General features: G+C 44.1%; 1 protein-coding gene across 3 annotated transcripts in view; it reads left to right on the top strand.

Moving 5' to 3' along the window:
* Positions 1-16,006, top strand: part of tmx4 (thioredoxin-related transmembrane protein 4) — a 103,401-nt gene that overhangs the window by 21,399 nt on the left and 65,996 nt on the right. The window contains exon 4 of one of the 3 annotated variants that reach the window (XR_010976153.1): positions 11,980-15,050. The exons of 1 other annotated variant lie outside the window; for it this stretch is intronic. The gene's annotated coding sequence lies outside the window, so the exon portion shown is untranslated. Of the gene's footprint in view, positions 1-11,979; positions 15,051-16,006 lie in introns of those variants that run through there. One more of the 3 variants, XR_010976154.1, reaches the window with a different exon arrangement.

The raw sequence follows: 16,006 nt of genomic DNA on the forward strand, positions 1-16,006 counted from the left end.
GAGGGAAATCAGCTGACAAGCACGTGTACCAACATCAGATTGGGCCAGAATCCCTCAGTCCTGCACTGATATACCAGCCTGTATTATATCAGATTACATAGAATTTTACAACACAGAAACAGACCATTAAACACAACAGGTCTATGCTCCACACAAACCTCCTCCCACCTTACTTCATCCGACTCTATCATCATATCATACGTTGAAATCTATGGAGTGTGTCTTGAAACCCCGGCCCCTTTTACTGAGAGTGTATCTTTTGTGCCAAGGCTGACAATTTTTTTTTAAATTTAGAGATACAGCACTGAAAAAGGCCCTTCGGCCCACCGAGTCTGTGCCGACCAACAACCACCCATTTATACTAATCCTACATTAACCCCATATTCTCTACCACATCCCCACCATTCTCCTACCACCTACTTACACTAGGGGCAATTTACAATGGCCAATTTACCGATCAACCTGCAAGTCTTTGGAGGTGGGAGGAAACCGGAGCACCCGGCGGAAACCCACGCAGACACAGGGAGAACTTGCAAACTCCGCACAGGCAGTACCCAGAACCGAACCCGGGTCCCTGGAGCTGTGAGGCTGCGGTGCTAACCACTGCGCCACTGTGCCGCCCATGCGCCATTAAGTTGAACACCTTTCTGATGAAAGGGCACAGATCTGAAATGTTAACTCTGCTTCTCTCTCCACAGATGCTGCCTGACCTGCTGAGTATTTCCAGCACTTTCTGTTTTTATTTCAGGTTTCCAGCATCTGCAGTAGTTTGCTTTTACTTAAGCTGAATATATTGGTATGGAATAGTGGGCACTTATGTCATTTATCACAGGGTTTGCCTCATGGAGGTATCGTTACATTAGTGCACTGTAAACAGAATTGCAGGTTGTGCAATCTACTCACTGCATAACTCACAATATTAAAAGCAACACCTTCATCACAAATGTTCCTCTCAGTCTAAACTCGAGTGTCATAGAATAATAGAATCATGTTTGCGCTGCAATATAATTGGATAGTTGAATTTTTGGTAGAATGCAATTAGGGAGAAAATCAAATCTGGGGGAGAAAGGCTTTGTAGAATATGACTGGTGAGAAACAAAAATATAAAATAACGATCCTGAGATGAACCGATGAGAAAAGCAGAGACTCAATAGTTGTGACATAAAGAGTAGTTATGATGGTGACAACAGATATAGAAGTCTTATATTCAACACAGAGATTTCCCCTCCCATTATTTTAGACTCCCAGTATGTTGCTGAGCCTGTGAATGATATTTTCACACGTGTATGTTGTCATTTTTACTTAGTTTTATGTGAACTGACGACTGAGGAAATGTGAGAGGAACGCCAATAGATATTTCCAGAAGCCTGACTATACAAATTAAAGCAATAAACCCATGCCTGTGTTGATTTTGTCTGTAAACACTTCTCCTGCATACTGTTGGAAGCTAAAGAAAATATCACAAATCCTGCTGCTGTTTGCTGTGCAATTGATATTGGCTGCTAAAATAATACTTAATCATTATTCACAATTAATGTCTAGTCTTTACACCCATTTTCATCCCTCCATCTTTGGTCGTGCCTTCAGCTTCTGGACTCTAAGCTCTGTACTTTCCCTCCTAAACTTCTCCATCTCTCTACTTCTCTCTCCTCTTCTATGTCGCTCCTTAAAACCTATCTTGTTGACGAAGCTTCTGGTCACCTGTCCTAATCATTATGTGGCTCGGGGTCAAATTTTGTTTGATAACTCTTCTGTGAAATGCCTTGGGATATATTACTACGTTAAAGGCGCTATATAAATGCAAGTTGATGTTGTTGGCGTGTAGCACTCAGCTAGCGAAGTCCACATGATCCATAATAAAACAAAAATATAATTGTTAATGGTTCCCAAGCAGACCTTTCCCCAACCTCATTCCTGAAACAAATAGCAGCTTTTAAGGTGGGCATTACAGGTAAATTATCTTTGACTAAGAAGGGATTGCGCATGAAACACAGACAGCATTTATTTTTCAGCAACATAACAGAGCTCCAGTGTGCCGAACTCTACCACTTGGCTGCAATAACTATCTTACTTACGTGCAGAGAAAGTACAGTAAAATAATTCCAGCATAAATGAAGCATTTGGCTTATTTCTGACTGTGGCAAGGCGCCCTATCTGAATTCCCTATTGACCTCACTATTATATGGGTCTACACTGATATCCCATCCTTTGTCCTTGAAATGTCCAGACTTTTCCTTGGATCTTCTTTCTCTGTCGACTGGACATGTCTGACATGAGATCAGCTTGAGCTTTTGCAACTCAGTTCCCAGTGGGTGCGGTGCCACCACACAAAGCTCTCTCGTAATCTGTAGAAAATTGGCAATCTCGTGCAGGTTTTTGCTAGGTCTTTGTGTTGGCTATTGTGCTTTCAGTGATTTATGTAAAGAATTACGCATAGAATTGTCCACAATTCAAGGCAAATAAGCAATAAATTGGCAGTATCAGTCAGAAAGGCCACAGCCAAGATACTGTGTTTTGGAATTTTCTACTATGGAAGGATTTGTGTATGACTTGCATTGAAGTTAAAGTGATCACAAAAGTTTTAAGGCTTGTTTGCAGCTGGAGTTGGGAGGGTGAGAGTGACTCAGCATCTATCCTGCAACAACAAAACACAGCAACAACTTGCATGAAAGATGGGCATAGATTTGAGAGGTGATAACACATTCAAGGACTTTGGAGAGGAAAGGGAGGTTGGAGATGGTGCAGTAGCTTTCAGGGTTGCAGGAGTTAAGAGCTTTTTTTGAGCAGGAGGTGATGACAGCAAATTTGAAGGTGATGGATACAGTACCTGAGGAGAGGGAACCATTCACAATATCAGCTAACATGGGATCCAGGAAGGGACGTTGTGTGGTCAACAGTTTTGCGGGAATAGGGATGAGGGAGCAGGAGGTGGATCTCATGGACAAGATGAGCTCAGAGAGGATATGAGAGGAGATAGGAGAGAAACTAAAGAATGAGGCGAGTTCGGGGCTAAGACAGGAGGGAACCTTAGATGCAGTTTTACCCAGTGGACTAGGACAAGGGTGGAAAGTTGATCAGATGGTCTTCAACTCAGTGAAAAAGAAGTCCATGAGCTCCTCACATTTGAACAGGTGAGGATGGAGGAGGCAGGGAAAGAAGACAGTTTGTAGTGGCGAAGAGAAGCCTGGGTTATCTTTGTATTACAGGATAGTCCCGGAATAGTGTGCAGTTTTGGCAGGGGAGAGCAAGACTCAATAGTGCTTTATGTGGTCCAGCCAGATCTGGCGATGAATGGCGAAACCAGTTATCCACCATAAACCTTCAATTCTGTGCCTGTTGACCTTAAGGGAGCAGCCAAGAGGGCCATATTGAGGGAATGACCAGGATGACAGACAGTAATGGTTTTAATGGGGACTAGAGCATCAATGTCGGAGGTGTGGGTATGATTGAGAGATCGGTAGCTGCAGAAATCTCATCGTGACTCAAGAGCCAACGCCTGGACAGTTGGGCATTTGAAAGTGCTGTTGTAATGACTTGGCAGAGAGTTTTTTCCAGGGGTGGATACAGAAGCAGGTGGGGTTGGGAGGGGGAGGAGGGATGTGGATGAAGAGAGATAAAAGGAAGTCTTCAGAAATGGCCTTATTTGTGACTGACATGATGGGAGTAGAGAGGCCATGTGAGATAGCAAGGCCATGGGGGTGGCCGTAAATATAAGTAGGAGGTTAATATGGAGGGAGAGATTAAGGGAGAATATTAGGGCAGTGAACTCAGAGGAGAGAGAGCATGATGAATTGAGATGGAGGTTAAAATAATTGAGAATAAGAAGTTGCTCATTGCTGAGGCTAAGGGAAGGTAGTTCAGTGAGAACATTTTTATCGTACTTGGGTAGGTGGTAGAGAATGATTATTTTGAAAGAGAGGTAGAACAAGGTGAGATGCTCAAAGGAGGCAAAAGTGCCAGAGGACTAGGGGGACAGACCAAGGTGTGATTTGTCAATAAGAGCCAGACCAAGTTGGGCACGTGGTGGAAGGTATAGCCAGGAGGGGAGGCTTCATTAAGGGGGAAGGTATCATTACTCACCAGCCAGATTTCCATCAAGGTCATGATGTCAAGGCAATCATCCACAGTAAGCTCATAGATGGCAAGGGCCTTGAACACAAGCGAACAGACATTCTGGAAGGAGATGTTTTGACCTCTGTTACAATTTCAAACTTCTGAAATTGCCAGCAAAGTGTTCAATTATTTTTATTTGTGGACCCCAGAAAAATCATTTCAAACCTACCTTCGCTGGCCCTCTTCAGCTCTATCACCTGTGGAACTGATCAAAGAGTACACAGCATATGCCCCCAACCAGTTCTCTCCTGCAATTCTAGTTAAAGTCCAATGTACACCATAGGAAAAAAAAAGATCTGAAAGACATGCATTTATATAGCGCCTTTCATGACCACCAGACGTCTCAAAGCACTTTGCGGCCAATGAATTACTTTTTGAAGTGTAGTGTTATGAACATTGGACTTTGCAGCATTATTATATTTTGAAACTAATTTTTAAAAATGTAGTGTGAAGATGGAGTCAGAAGAGCCATGTGACCTCACATCAACTCTGCTTAAGCACAAGACAGGGATTTTGGTTACCAGGACAACAGGAAGAGAGATCAAAAACCCTTTTGAAAGTCAGAAGGCAAGGTTGTGACACCTGAAGAACAATGGGTTTCGCATTCCAAGACTTTCAAATCATAAATGGGGAGTCAGTGGCTCTGAAAATGTAAATGGCAATTGCTAACACCTGGAAACAAAGGAAAGCCTGGGTGGTTCTGCTGTAGCCAGACTTGTGGGCTCTGCATATTGAAAAAGCAAATGACTAATGACTTTTGATTTTGGATAGAATTTACAGGCTTGGAGAAGTCTGGAGGCTGTAAAGGAAGACAAGGAGACAAAGACCAGCGGTGGCAGCCTCAGGAGAAAGAGGGGGGCTGGGTGGAACACCTGTTCTCTGAACACTGATACAGAGAAAGGCTGCAAAGACGTGAACCCAATTTGAAAGTTGAGGTTTGCGGAGAAAAAAAGACCAATAGGATCACCAGAGACCATCTTATTCAAGGAAGTCCAGGTTGAAAGTGCTCAGAAGAAGTGAGAAAAAAGGACATTGACTTTGAGAAGGTCTGGGAGATCCAACCCATTGCAACTGGGAGGAGTTTGGGTCTTTTACCTTGTCAAGAAAACATGCTATGCCAAATGATGAATTTTAATTCATTGATTGGAACCTTACATTAAACTTTAAAAAAAGAAAACTGGAATATTGCAAACAACTTTTACAAAGATTTTGCCACAGCTAAAAATGGCTGTCACCATTTGCATTTGAAAACCATGCACATTCCAAGGCATCAAAAGTGGAGGCACATGTAGCCTGTACCCAAAACAAAGTCTTGCCCTATTGATTGAGCTACCTGAGATTGCTTTTATCAGCAAGACATTCAAAGCCATCCTGGAATATTACCATTGAAAGGGTGAACCTCTCCAGGGGAAAATATTGGCGCCATAAGGCTTGAGAGATGGAAATTCCTAAACTTGAATCTCATTAGAAAGTACCAGAGAATACATTGAGACAGTCATGTGACTGTCTGTCCATCTCTACGAAAGCAGGGAGTTTCAAAAAGTTAACATGCAGATGCATCAGGCTATTAAGGAAGGCAAATGGCATGTTGGCCTTTATTGAAAGGGAGTGGAGTGCAGGAATAAAGAAGTCTTACTAAAATTGTACAGGGCTTTGGTGAGACAGCACCTGGAATACTGTGTCCAGTTTTGGTTTCCACATTTAAGAAATGATATACTTACACTGGAGGCGGTGTAGTGAAGGTTTACTAAATTGGTCCCTGGGATGAGGGGGTTGTCCAATGATAAGAGGCTGAGTAAATTGGGCCTATATTCTCTGGAGTTTAGAAGAATGAGAGGCGATCTAATTGAGACATAAAAGATTCTGAAAGGGCTTGATAGGGTAAAAGCTGAGAGATTGTTCCCACTGGTCAGGGAATCTAGAATACAGGGACACAGTCTCAGGATAAGGGGTCAATCATTCAGGACTGAGATGAGGAGAAATTACTTCACTCAAAAGGTTGTAAATCTTTAGAATTCTCTACCCCAGTGGGTTGTGGATGCTCCATCACTGAATACATTTAAGGCTGGGATAGACAGATTTTTGGTCTCGCAGGGAATCAAGGGATATGGGGAGTGGGCAGGAAAGTGGAATTGAAGCCCAAGATCAGCCATGATCATATTGAATGGCAGAGCAGACTCAATGGGCCGTATGGTCTACTTCTGCTCCTATTTCTTGTGTTCTTGTGTTCTTGTTCCCTTGGATAGGCAGACAAGTCAGAAACTCAATCTGTGCAGAAGCCAAAAGGGCTGTCTCTCTCTCTCTCTTTCCAGCAGTCCTGGTGGGGCATGCAAGCCTAGCTGCCAGCTGCTAGATCCAAGACAAAGACACCGAGAAGGAAGCCCAACTGTCTCCAAGAACAACTATCAACGCAAAACTTCAGGACCATGAATTCATCCTGGAAGACCACTAAAGTTACCAGACCACACAGACTCTAAACCAACACAAAGCTAGTTCTCATCACTCTGTAATCTAGTTGCGTGTGATTCTTGTGTGTGTGGGTGTGTGAAAGTGTAGCGTAATTTAATTATTTTATTTGGATCAGGTTGAGACTTTTAAATATAAGAAACCCACCTCTTTCATGTTGAAACTCAAGAAAGCCTGTCCGATTGGTTCTTTTACGATCTCTTCTCTATGGCCTCCTTGTCTCGAGAGACAATGGGTAAGCGCCTAGAGGTGATCAGTGGTTTGTGGAGCAGCACCTGGAGTGGCTATAAAGGCCAATTCCAGAGTGGCAGACTCTTCCACAGGTGCTGCAGATAAAATTGGTTGTTGGGGCTGTTACACAGTTGGTTCTCTCCTTACACTTCTGTCTCTTTTCCTGACAACTGCTAAGTCTCTTCGACTCGCCACTCTTTAGCCCCCTTTTTATAACTGTCAGCCAGCTCTGGCGACCGCTGGCAACTGAATCCCATGACTTGTGGTCAATGTCACAGTACTTCATGGCATGTTTGCAGACGTCTTTAAAGCGGAGACATGGACGGCCGGTGGGTCTGATACCAGTGACAAGCTCACTGCACAATGCGCCCTTGGGGATCCTGCCATCTTCCATGTGGCTCACATGGCCAAGCCATCTCAAGCGCCACTGGCTCAGGAGGGTGTATATGCTGAGGATGTTGGCTGCCTCGAGGACTTCTGTGTTGGAGATAAGGTCCTGCTACCTGATGCCAAGGATTCTCCAGAGACAGCGAAGATGGAATGCGTTGAGACACCGAGAAGGAATGCTCTTGGCTGACATACATTGTCCAGGCCTCACTGCCGTAGAGCAATGTACTGAGGACACAGGCTTGAAACACTTGGACTTTTGTGTTCCATGTCAGTGTGCCATTTTCCCACATCCTCTTGGCCAGTCTGGACATAGCAGCGGACGCCTTTCCCACGCGCTTGTTTATTTCTGCATCGAGAGACAGGTTACTGGTGATAGTTGAGGCTAGGTAGGTGAACTCTTGAACCACTTTCAGAGTGTGGTCGCCGATATTGATGGATGGAGCATTTCTGACGTCCTGTCCCATGATGTTCGTTTTCTTGAGGCTGATGGTTAGGCCAAATTCGTTGCAGGCAGCCACAATCCTGTCAATGAGTCTCTGCAGACAGTCTTCTGTGTGGGATGTTAATGCAGTGTCGTCAGCAAAGAGGAGTTCCCTGATGAGGACTTTCCGTACTTTGGTCTTCGCTCCAAGACAGGCAAGGTTGAACAACCTGCCATCTGATCTAGTGTGGAGGAAAATTCCTTCTTCTGAAGACTTAAACGCATGTGAGAGCAGCAGTGAGAAGATCCCAAACAGTGTAGGTGCGAGAACACCACTCAGGATTGGAAAGGGGTCTGATGAGGCACCGCTATGCTGAATTGTGCCTTCCATATTGTCATCGAATGAGGTGATGACACTTAGTAGCTTTGGTGGACATCTGATCTTTTCTAGTAGTCTGAAGAGACCACGTCTGCTGATGAGGTCAAAGGCTTTGGTGAGATCTATGAAGGCAACACAGAGGGGCATCCGTTGTTCGTGGCATTTCTCTTGTAGCTGGCGAAGGGAGAACAGCATGTCAATGGTGGATCTCTCTGCTCGAAAGCCGCATTGTGCCTCAGGGTAGACACGCTCAGCCAGCTTCTGGAGTCTGTTTAAAACGACTCGAGCGAAGGCTTTCACCACTATGCTGAGCAGAGAGATTCCACGGTAGTTGTTGCAGTCACTGCGGTCACCCTTGTTCTTATAGAGGGTGATGATATTGGCATCGCACATGTCCTATGGTACTGCTCCCTCATCTCAGCACAGTCAAAGCAGTTCATTTATTGCTGAGAGTATAGCAGGCTTGGCACTCTTGATTATTTCAGGGGTAATGCTGTCCTTTCCAGGGACTTTTCCATTGGCTAGAGAATCGATGGCATTACTGAGTTCCGATTTTGTTGGCTGTTCATCTAGCTCATCCATGACTGGCAGAGACTGGGCTGCATTGAGGGCGGTAACAGTGACATCATTTTCCCTGGAGTACAGTTCTAGGTAGTGCTCCACCCAGTGGTCCATTTGCTTGCATTGGTCAGTGATTGTTTCCCCTGATTTAGACTTGAAGGGGGGCGATCTTCTTGATGGTTGGCCCAAAAACTTTCTTAACAACAACAAAGGTAAGCGGTAAAACACTCTTTGAAGTGGTAAGCACATCCACTGTTTAAAAGGAATAAACCCTGTTGCAGTCAAATAAGAGGAAGGACGAGAGGGGAGCCTTGTGACCCCACTTCACCTGATCATAACATCCTGCAAGGATATTGTGTCAGTAAGGACTGTGTAACACATACATGTGGTGTGGGGTTTTCAAGTGTTTTTAATAAGTGAAGGAAAAAATGCCTTCGCTGTAATTTGGAGTAGTAACTCCTTACAAAGTACTGCTTAGTTGATGGTGATTTTTAGTTTAGTTTTTATAATAAAAGTTTTAAAATGTGAAATCTTGTCAGGTAATTCTTTAAATTGGTCTGGGGAATTCATATCTCCTGATTTAAAGTTAACAGTCCTGTAGGTTAGTATGGAAGTATGAATTCGGAAAATGCTGACAAACGAGGCATAATTTTTAAATAATGTAAGATTCTGATAAATGAAGGACAGTGGAAAGAAATATCAAGCTGTTATAAAAGCTTCGGTCAGGAAGTATTCTGACCTTTGGCTGCTTGGAAGCTTGGATAAGCATTTGCGTCTGCCGAATTCTATAATACGACAATAGCAAAGATAAAGAACTATGTTATGTTAACGATGTTAGCTGAAGGGTCTCCTGCTTAGTAAACGAAAATGCCATGCATGAGGGACATGTAAGTTTACAATAATGTAATGGATAATAATGAAATAATGGTAAACTAAGCAGGTCACTAATAAAATAATAGCAATCTAATCAGGTTGGCTAAGATGAGGTTTCGCCCTACTCAAGGGTAAACTAATCAGTCACCTGATACGGCACAGGGCTGGACGAAGAAAGAGTATAAGAAGAGTCTTGTGACCCTCTTCACACAAGCAAGAGAAGAGGAGATAGACTACGCTCAACAAAAACACAGCAGCAGCAAGAACAGAACAGGAGACAGCACCCAATCAACCGGAGAGTCTGGAGCTGGTGTTCGTAAGAACAGATTATAACTACTGCCTTGCTAAGCACCATTTTGTTATACGACTTGTGCTTCTACTCAATAAACTTACTACTGCTTATACCAACTGCCTCATACCTGGAGCGGTCAGTGACTAGTCGGAACTAAAGGTCCCAAGCATTGACTCGACCTGACAGTCTCACTGCGGTCCTAACAGTAGTCACTGTTGTCATGCAGGAAATACGTCAGCCAGTCTGCGCACAGCAAACTTCCGCAAAGAGCTATGTGTTAATAACCAGATAATCTGTTTTTGTGATGCCGATTGAGGGATAAATATTTGCATATTAAAAGAGACCAATCAATTGTTTCTGGCAGGTGCTTTAGCCTTCTGTTGGTAGGCTCTTTCAAAATGGCGACAGATCAATTGTCAGTGCTAATGAGGAGGTAAGACTACCGACCCCATTTTTAGGCTATTACCGCTGATTTCCCAGGTGAAAATTGGCCCCTTTATTTCTAATGCTTTGAATATTTTCCTGTCAGCAATGGAACCCTTACCCTCAGTACCTTTAACTTCTTTCTTTTTTTCCCCTTTCTTTCATTATCCTTCTCCTTAATGTCTCCTCTTTGAAGGTAAATCACTCAATCCTGTAGGACTTGCACTGTTACACTGCTTCTTCTCTTAATTCTTAGCCCACTCCCAGACAAGCAAAAATCTGACCCTTCATCTGCTTCACTCGTTTAAAATCCTCTGACTGGTCCAGTAAACAACATTGTTACAGACGGTTGTTTCTAACTCTTTTGGGTCTAAAATAATTAAGTGTTAATACAATATTTAAGTCCTCTCCTTCATCCATGTAATTACCCGTGTTTTTGGATTAAGCCTGGGAGGCACGAATCTGAAATAAACATGCAGATTTAGCTCTTAACATGGGCGTACAGACCTTTTCAATGTACACTTTTTCTTACAAGACATGCTGCTCACCCAATAGAACAGTGGTTCAATTTATAGTGCGAAAGAGGAAGTCTTTTGAAATGGACCTTTTTATCACCTTTACACTTTGTCACTGAATTAGTAATTAACACTAGCTCATTAATCACCTGACAAAGGGACCCATGTGATCTTGAAAGATACACCTTTCAAAAATGTTGCACATAGGGGGTCAATTTAAATTTATCCTTGGTTGCAAACAAAAGATAATTAATTGACAGCCCATTATCCCCAGCTGTAAAGTGTAGAATTATGATGCATAGTCTCAGGATAAGGTGTTGGCCATTTCAGATAGATGAGGAGAATTGTCTTCACTCCAAATGTTGTGAATCTTTGGAATTCTCTTTCTGTGGATAAGTTATATTAAAGGCTGAGATCAATAGATTATTGGTCTCTAAGGGAATCGGGTGGGAAAGTTGAGTTGAAGTTGAAGGTCAGCTATGATCTTATTGAATAGTGGAGCAGGCTTGAGGGGCTGAATGGCCTATCCTGCTTCTTATGTTCTTATTTTACACCTGTTCAATTTTCTTTCTCATTGATGGAGAACAGGCTTCAGATGCACAGTGGTGCCATGGTTAGCACCGCAGCCTCACAGCTCCAGTGACCCGGGTTCGGTTCTGGGTACTGCCTGTGCGGAGTTTGCAAGTTCTCCCTGTGACTGCGTGGGTTTCCGCCGGGTTCTCTGGTTTCCTCCCACAGCCAAAAACTTGCAGGTTGATAGGTAAATTGACCCTAGTGTAGGTAGGTGGTAGGAGAATGGTAGGGAATATGGGATTAATGTAGGATTAGTATAAATGGGTGGTTGTTGGTCAGCAGAGACTCGGTGGGCCAAAGGGCCTGTTTCAGTGCTGTATCTCTCTATGACTCTATTTCTGCTCTGTGGGTGTCATTGGCTCGGCTAGCATTTACTGCTCATCCCTAATTGCCCACTGAAGGCATTTAAGAGTCAACCACATTGCTGTGGGTCTGGAGTCACATGTAGGCCAGATCAGGTAAGGACAACAGGTTTCCTTCCTTAAAGGATATTAGTGAATCAGAACAAGATGGGTTTTTACAACAATTGACAATAGCTTCATGGTCACCATTAAACTAGCTTTTAATTCCAAATTTATGCATTGGATTCAAATTCTACCATTTGCTGTGGTAGGATTCGAATCCAGGTCCCCGGGCACCAGGATTTTTGGTCTAGTGACATTACCAGTATGCCACCGCCTCCCCCATTGCTTACTGATAATGTTATGAATGCTGGACCTTATCACATGATTATGTCTTAAAGATTGTGATTTTTAAAAGTTCAAGATGAATTCCAGATCAGCTGACCTCATCTCCAATCTGCAAAAGGTTACCAGGACAACAGAGGGAATAGATTAAAGACCGTTTTCTGAAGAAGAGACGACAGCACTAACATTGAGGAACAATGGGTTTCATACCCCCAGGAATTTGGGTTGTAAAACAAGGAGTCCGCCATTGAAAACATGCAACTGAACCACCAGGTGGTAACACTTGGGCACAATGGAAAAGCCGTGTAGCTTTGTGAGACCAGACTTCTGATCTTTGCCAGTTGGAGAAGGATGATTGAATTCTAGGATCACATAAATTTAACACATTTTCTGGAGGAAACAGGCTGTAAGAAATGAACCAACATGCTGTGGTCACAAGGAGGTTGTAAGAAGAGAACCTATCAGGGTGAGCTGATATTTGAATTGTGGAGTGAGTGAAGTGTGCACAGACTGCAAGGCACCTATTTCCAAGCAGCTCAACAGGGAAATGACAGGAAGATTTATGACTGTCACAGGACTTGATTGTGGGTTTTAGTTTCACTTTGCATTGTGAAAGAAGTGTGGGCTGGACCAGCAGCATGCAGTGAGACCTGGCTGGGACCTGTTTGCAGACCAGAGAAAAAGATCTACTCTCTGTGAAAGAAGACTTGCATCTCTTGGAAAAAGAAATCCTACATTTGAGGTGGTGGCAGTAGTCTGCCTGGAGAGAGGAAAAGATCCCCGGAGAGAGAAAGGACCCAGGAAAAAAGGAGTTGTTGCTCTCTGTGGAGGAAAACTGCTTTGCAGAGAGGAAGCCCTGCATTTAAAAGGGAGCAAATTCCTATTGCCTCCAGACTCTGAAAAATCCCTGCCTCAAGAGTGATTCCTGTTGCCTGTTGTGTTTCGGAAGATCCTGAAATCACAAGAAAGCTTCTATTGCTAGACTGCTACTTCAGAACCCAAGCAGACCTGTTGTTGGAGCAATGGCTGAAAAACCTGTGTGATACCTAGTGCAGACAAATTGCCTTGAAAGCTTACCCATCACAGGCTGTTCATCAACCTTGCCTGGAAAAAGACTTTGAGTGACATCCGACTATTCGACTCCGGGACACCTCACCGACCCAGAAATATCCTACCAGACAGTGGCAACCCAATTATTTTATTACTCCTAAGAAACAGTAGTAAACTGAAAAAGCCTTTTGCCCTGGTTAACCTTTTAATTTTGAATGTATGTGTATGTACATGAGGGTTAGAAAGAAGAAGAAGTTTTAAAAGAATCTTTTACACATATAGAGTTATCTTCATTATTGTTTAAAACTTAGTTTATTTATAAAAGAGAGAGCGAGAGAGAGAGAGACAGACAGGGACAGTGGTCACTGCCGGTACTGCAGGAAGCCCTGCAGAACCTGGGGACACCAGAGATCCCCGAAGAGGTGAGTGGGGTTGGGGTCACCGAGGTCATTTAGGCAGGCCCCGGCCACGAGGTGAGGGGTAGGGTTAGTAAGGGTGGAGGAGGGCTCTTCCGAAGTTGGGGGACTGCAGGAAGACAACCGGCATGCCACCCCCTGCCCTCTGATGCAATTTTATGGTTCTCGCCACCTCCCCCCCCACCACAGCCTCGATTCCTGTCCCAAAGGGGCCCATAAAATTCAGCCCAGAGAGTTCTGCATGCTGGCTGGTTTCTCTTCAACAAATCACTAGAGGTTTGTGCCATTGCCCTGTGCACACAATTGAAGTTCTTTTATCCCCATCTGCTTTTGATTTTAGGGTGGTCTTTTTCAATTGACTGTAGTAATATGTTCGTAATAATATGCCAGAGTACCAAAAGCGTATTTCAAATCAGCCACAGCGGAATGTTCATTTCACGCAAGAGGGGGAATTTTAACTCCTGGTAGCTGCACCAGAGGGAACACACGCCAAGGAGATTGATAAATGGGGGAGTGGTGGGTGGAGTGGGTAGCAGGAGGCCTGGCTTCACTTAAGTAGAAGTAGTGAGTCGCCCACCTCAAATGAAGTATTAGGTTGCCCCACTGACAAGCCATGAGATAGCTTGTCCAGAAAGGGTCAGGGCAGTTTCAGGAATGTGGAAGGAGAGACAGCCTAGGGCAGCAGGTGTCAAATTTATTTTTGTGGGGCTCAGGAGTAGTATTCTTGATACCCTGGCCTTGCAAATATACCTTCTTTTCTCAGGCCTCCACTTCTGGTTTGACAACTTCCGCTTGAGTGTCATATCCACAGTGCATGCTCTACCCAATGGGCCTGTACAAATGCCTTAGGACCCCTTCTATGCAACAGGATCCCGATGAGCATAAATTCAGAAACTCCAACCTTTACGACAGGCGCGTGACAGGAAAAGAGCAGTAAGTGGGGCACTTGGATTTTAACCCATTGTCATGAAGACCCCAACCTGCCAAGAATGAGGCATACTAATTTTGTCATATGAACATCTATTTTAAGCTGTTACTGGAGTGAAGAGATGGCTTGTTTAAAGAGATCAGCACTGGCTGGAGAAACATTTGCATACTAAGAGACAGTGCTTGAAGAGACAAAAGAATTGCTCACTGATTCAATTAACAGAGATTGGACTAGGCAATGGTGATCCACATCTTGTCAGTGTAAGAGACAGCACTACACCCCCATACTGAGAGCTTTGAAATCCACAAACCACAGGAGTGGTTGTTCCCAAATAAGGGGTTAGTCACATGACTAACCTGCTGGCCAACTTGGAGTTCTGAACTATGCTCACAGGACAGTTTGAAGACAGACTGCAGATTGCAACTGAACTTGGAACAAGAACCATTCTCCTTTCCGGCTCTGTCTCTCTCACTAATCTCCGGATCCACTGAAGTCACTTAAACCTCAACAGAGAAAAGACCACTACATCAAAACAAGTTTTAAAGCGTGCACTGGGCCACAACAAAACAGCAAGACTTACCAGCAACCAATGACTCTACATCAAACTCAAAGGACAGTTACTAGGAACCCAGCTATTGCCTTAAACTTTTGCCCGTTAATCTTTCTACTTTTTCTGTCTCTATCTGCGTGTGTGTTTATCGCGTATACATGCTAGCGTGGTCGCGTCGCATATTTGTCGTCGTTAATCGAATTAGAGTTCAAGATTAATAAACTTCCATCTTTGTTGTTTAAAAATCTAAGAAAACCTGTCTGATTTGATTTATTTGCCTTGCAATTGGAAAGCAGTGAACAAGGATCCACTGAGGGGGAGATAAAAACATGGTGTTTTAAAAATAAACCCTGTTATGGTTAAACGAGGCAAAAGCCGAGAGGGAACCCCTAGACCCCTTTCTCACCTGGTCGTAACACCATGTATTGCTCTGTTTCCACCAGACTGAGGGAGTTAAAATCCCGCCCCCCCCCCACCCCCACACAAATAGCATCAGAATGGCACATTAAGGAATTGAGAGGTCTGCTGCTGGCCAGATTTGTTTGATGCAGCTGCCCTTGTCCAGATTGGAGATGTTTCTTGCCTTAGTATTTGTGGTTGATTCTCCCTTTCTTAACCCAGAGGTACTCAAGCCAATTGTAACACTCTTATTGGCACTTCATCAGAGAGTAGCTAACGAAGTACAAACCTAGGGCTGAATTTTCTGGGCCCTTTAGAGACGAGTTCGAAGGCGGGAGGGGGCGGAATATTGGGACGGAAGACATCGAGGTGAAATCCAGGGGCTCAGCATTGCACTGGTCTCTGACAGTCCTCTGTTTGTCAGTGGCTCAGCTGTCACAGCCTCTGTCAGCTGCTCGGGCATGTCTGAGCTGTGCTCACTAGGCTGTGACCCTGAATCTATGCGCAAATGGGCACGCACTAACCTTAGAGTATCTGCGCTGGTGGAGGGTGCAGGGGAATGATGTGATGGTGCACCCGCTGAGGTCCCCCCTCCTGCTCAGAGGTGAACACTGCGCCATGGTCATTGCAGTACTCTGTTCTTCTGCCTGACCTGCATGAAGGAAAAGATAGATTATGCGCTTCCTGTTACAGTCTTCCAACTACACCCAGTGTGGAGCTCCATGTGTCCGGTGGGGGAC

The sequence above is a fragment of the Heterodontus francisci genome, chromosome 13 (genome assembly GCF_036365525.1).
Source record: "Heterodontus francisci isolate sHetFra1 chromosome 13, sHetFra1.hap1, whole genome shotgun sequence".
Taxonomy (NCBI): Eukaryota; Metazoa; Chordata; class Chondrichthyes; order Heterodontiformes; family Heterodontidae; genus Heterodontus; species Heterodontus francisci.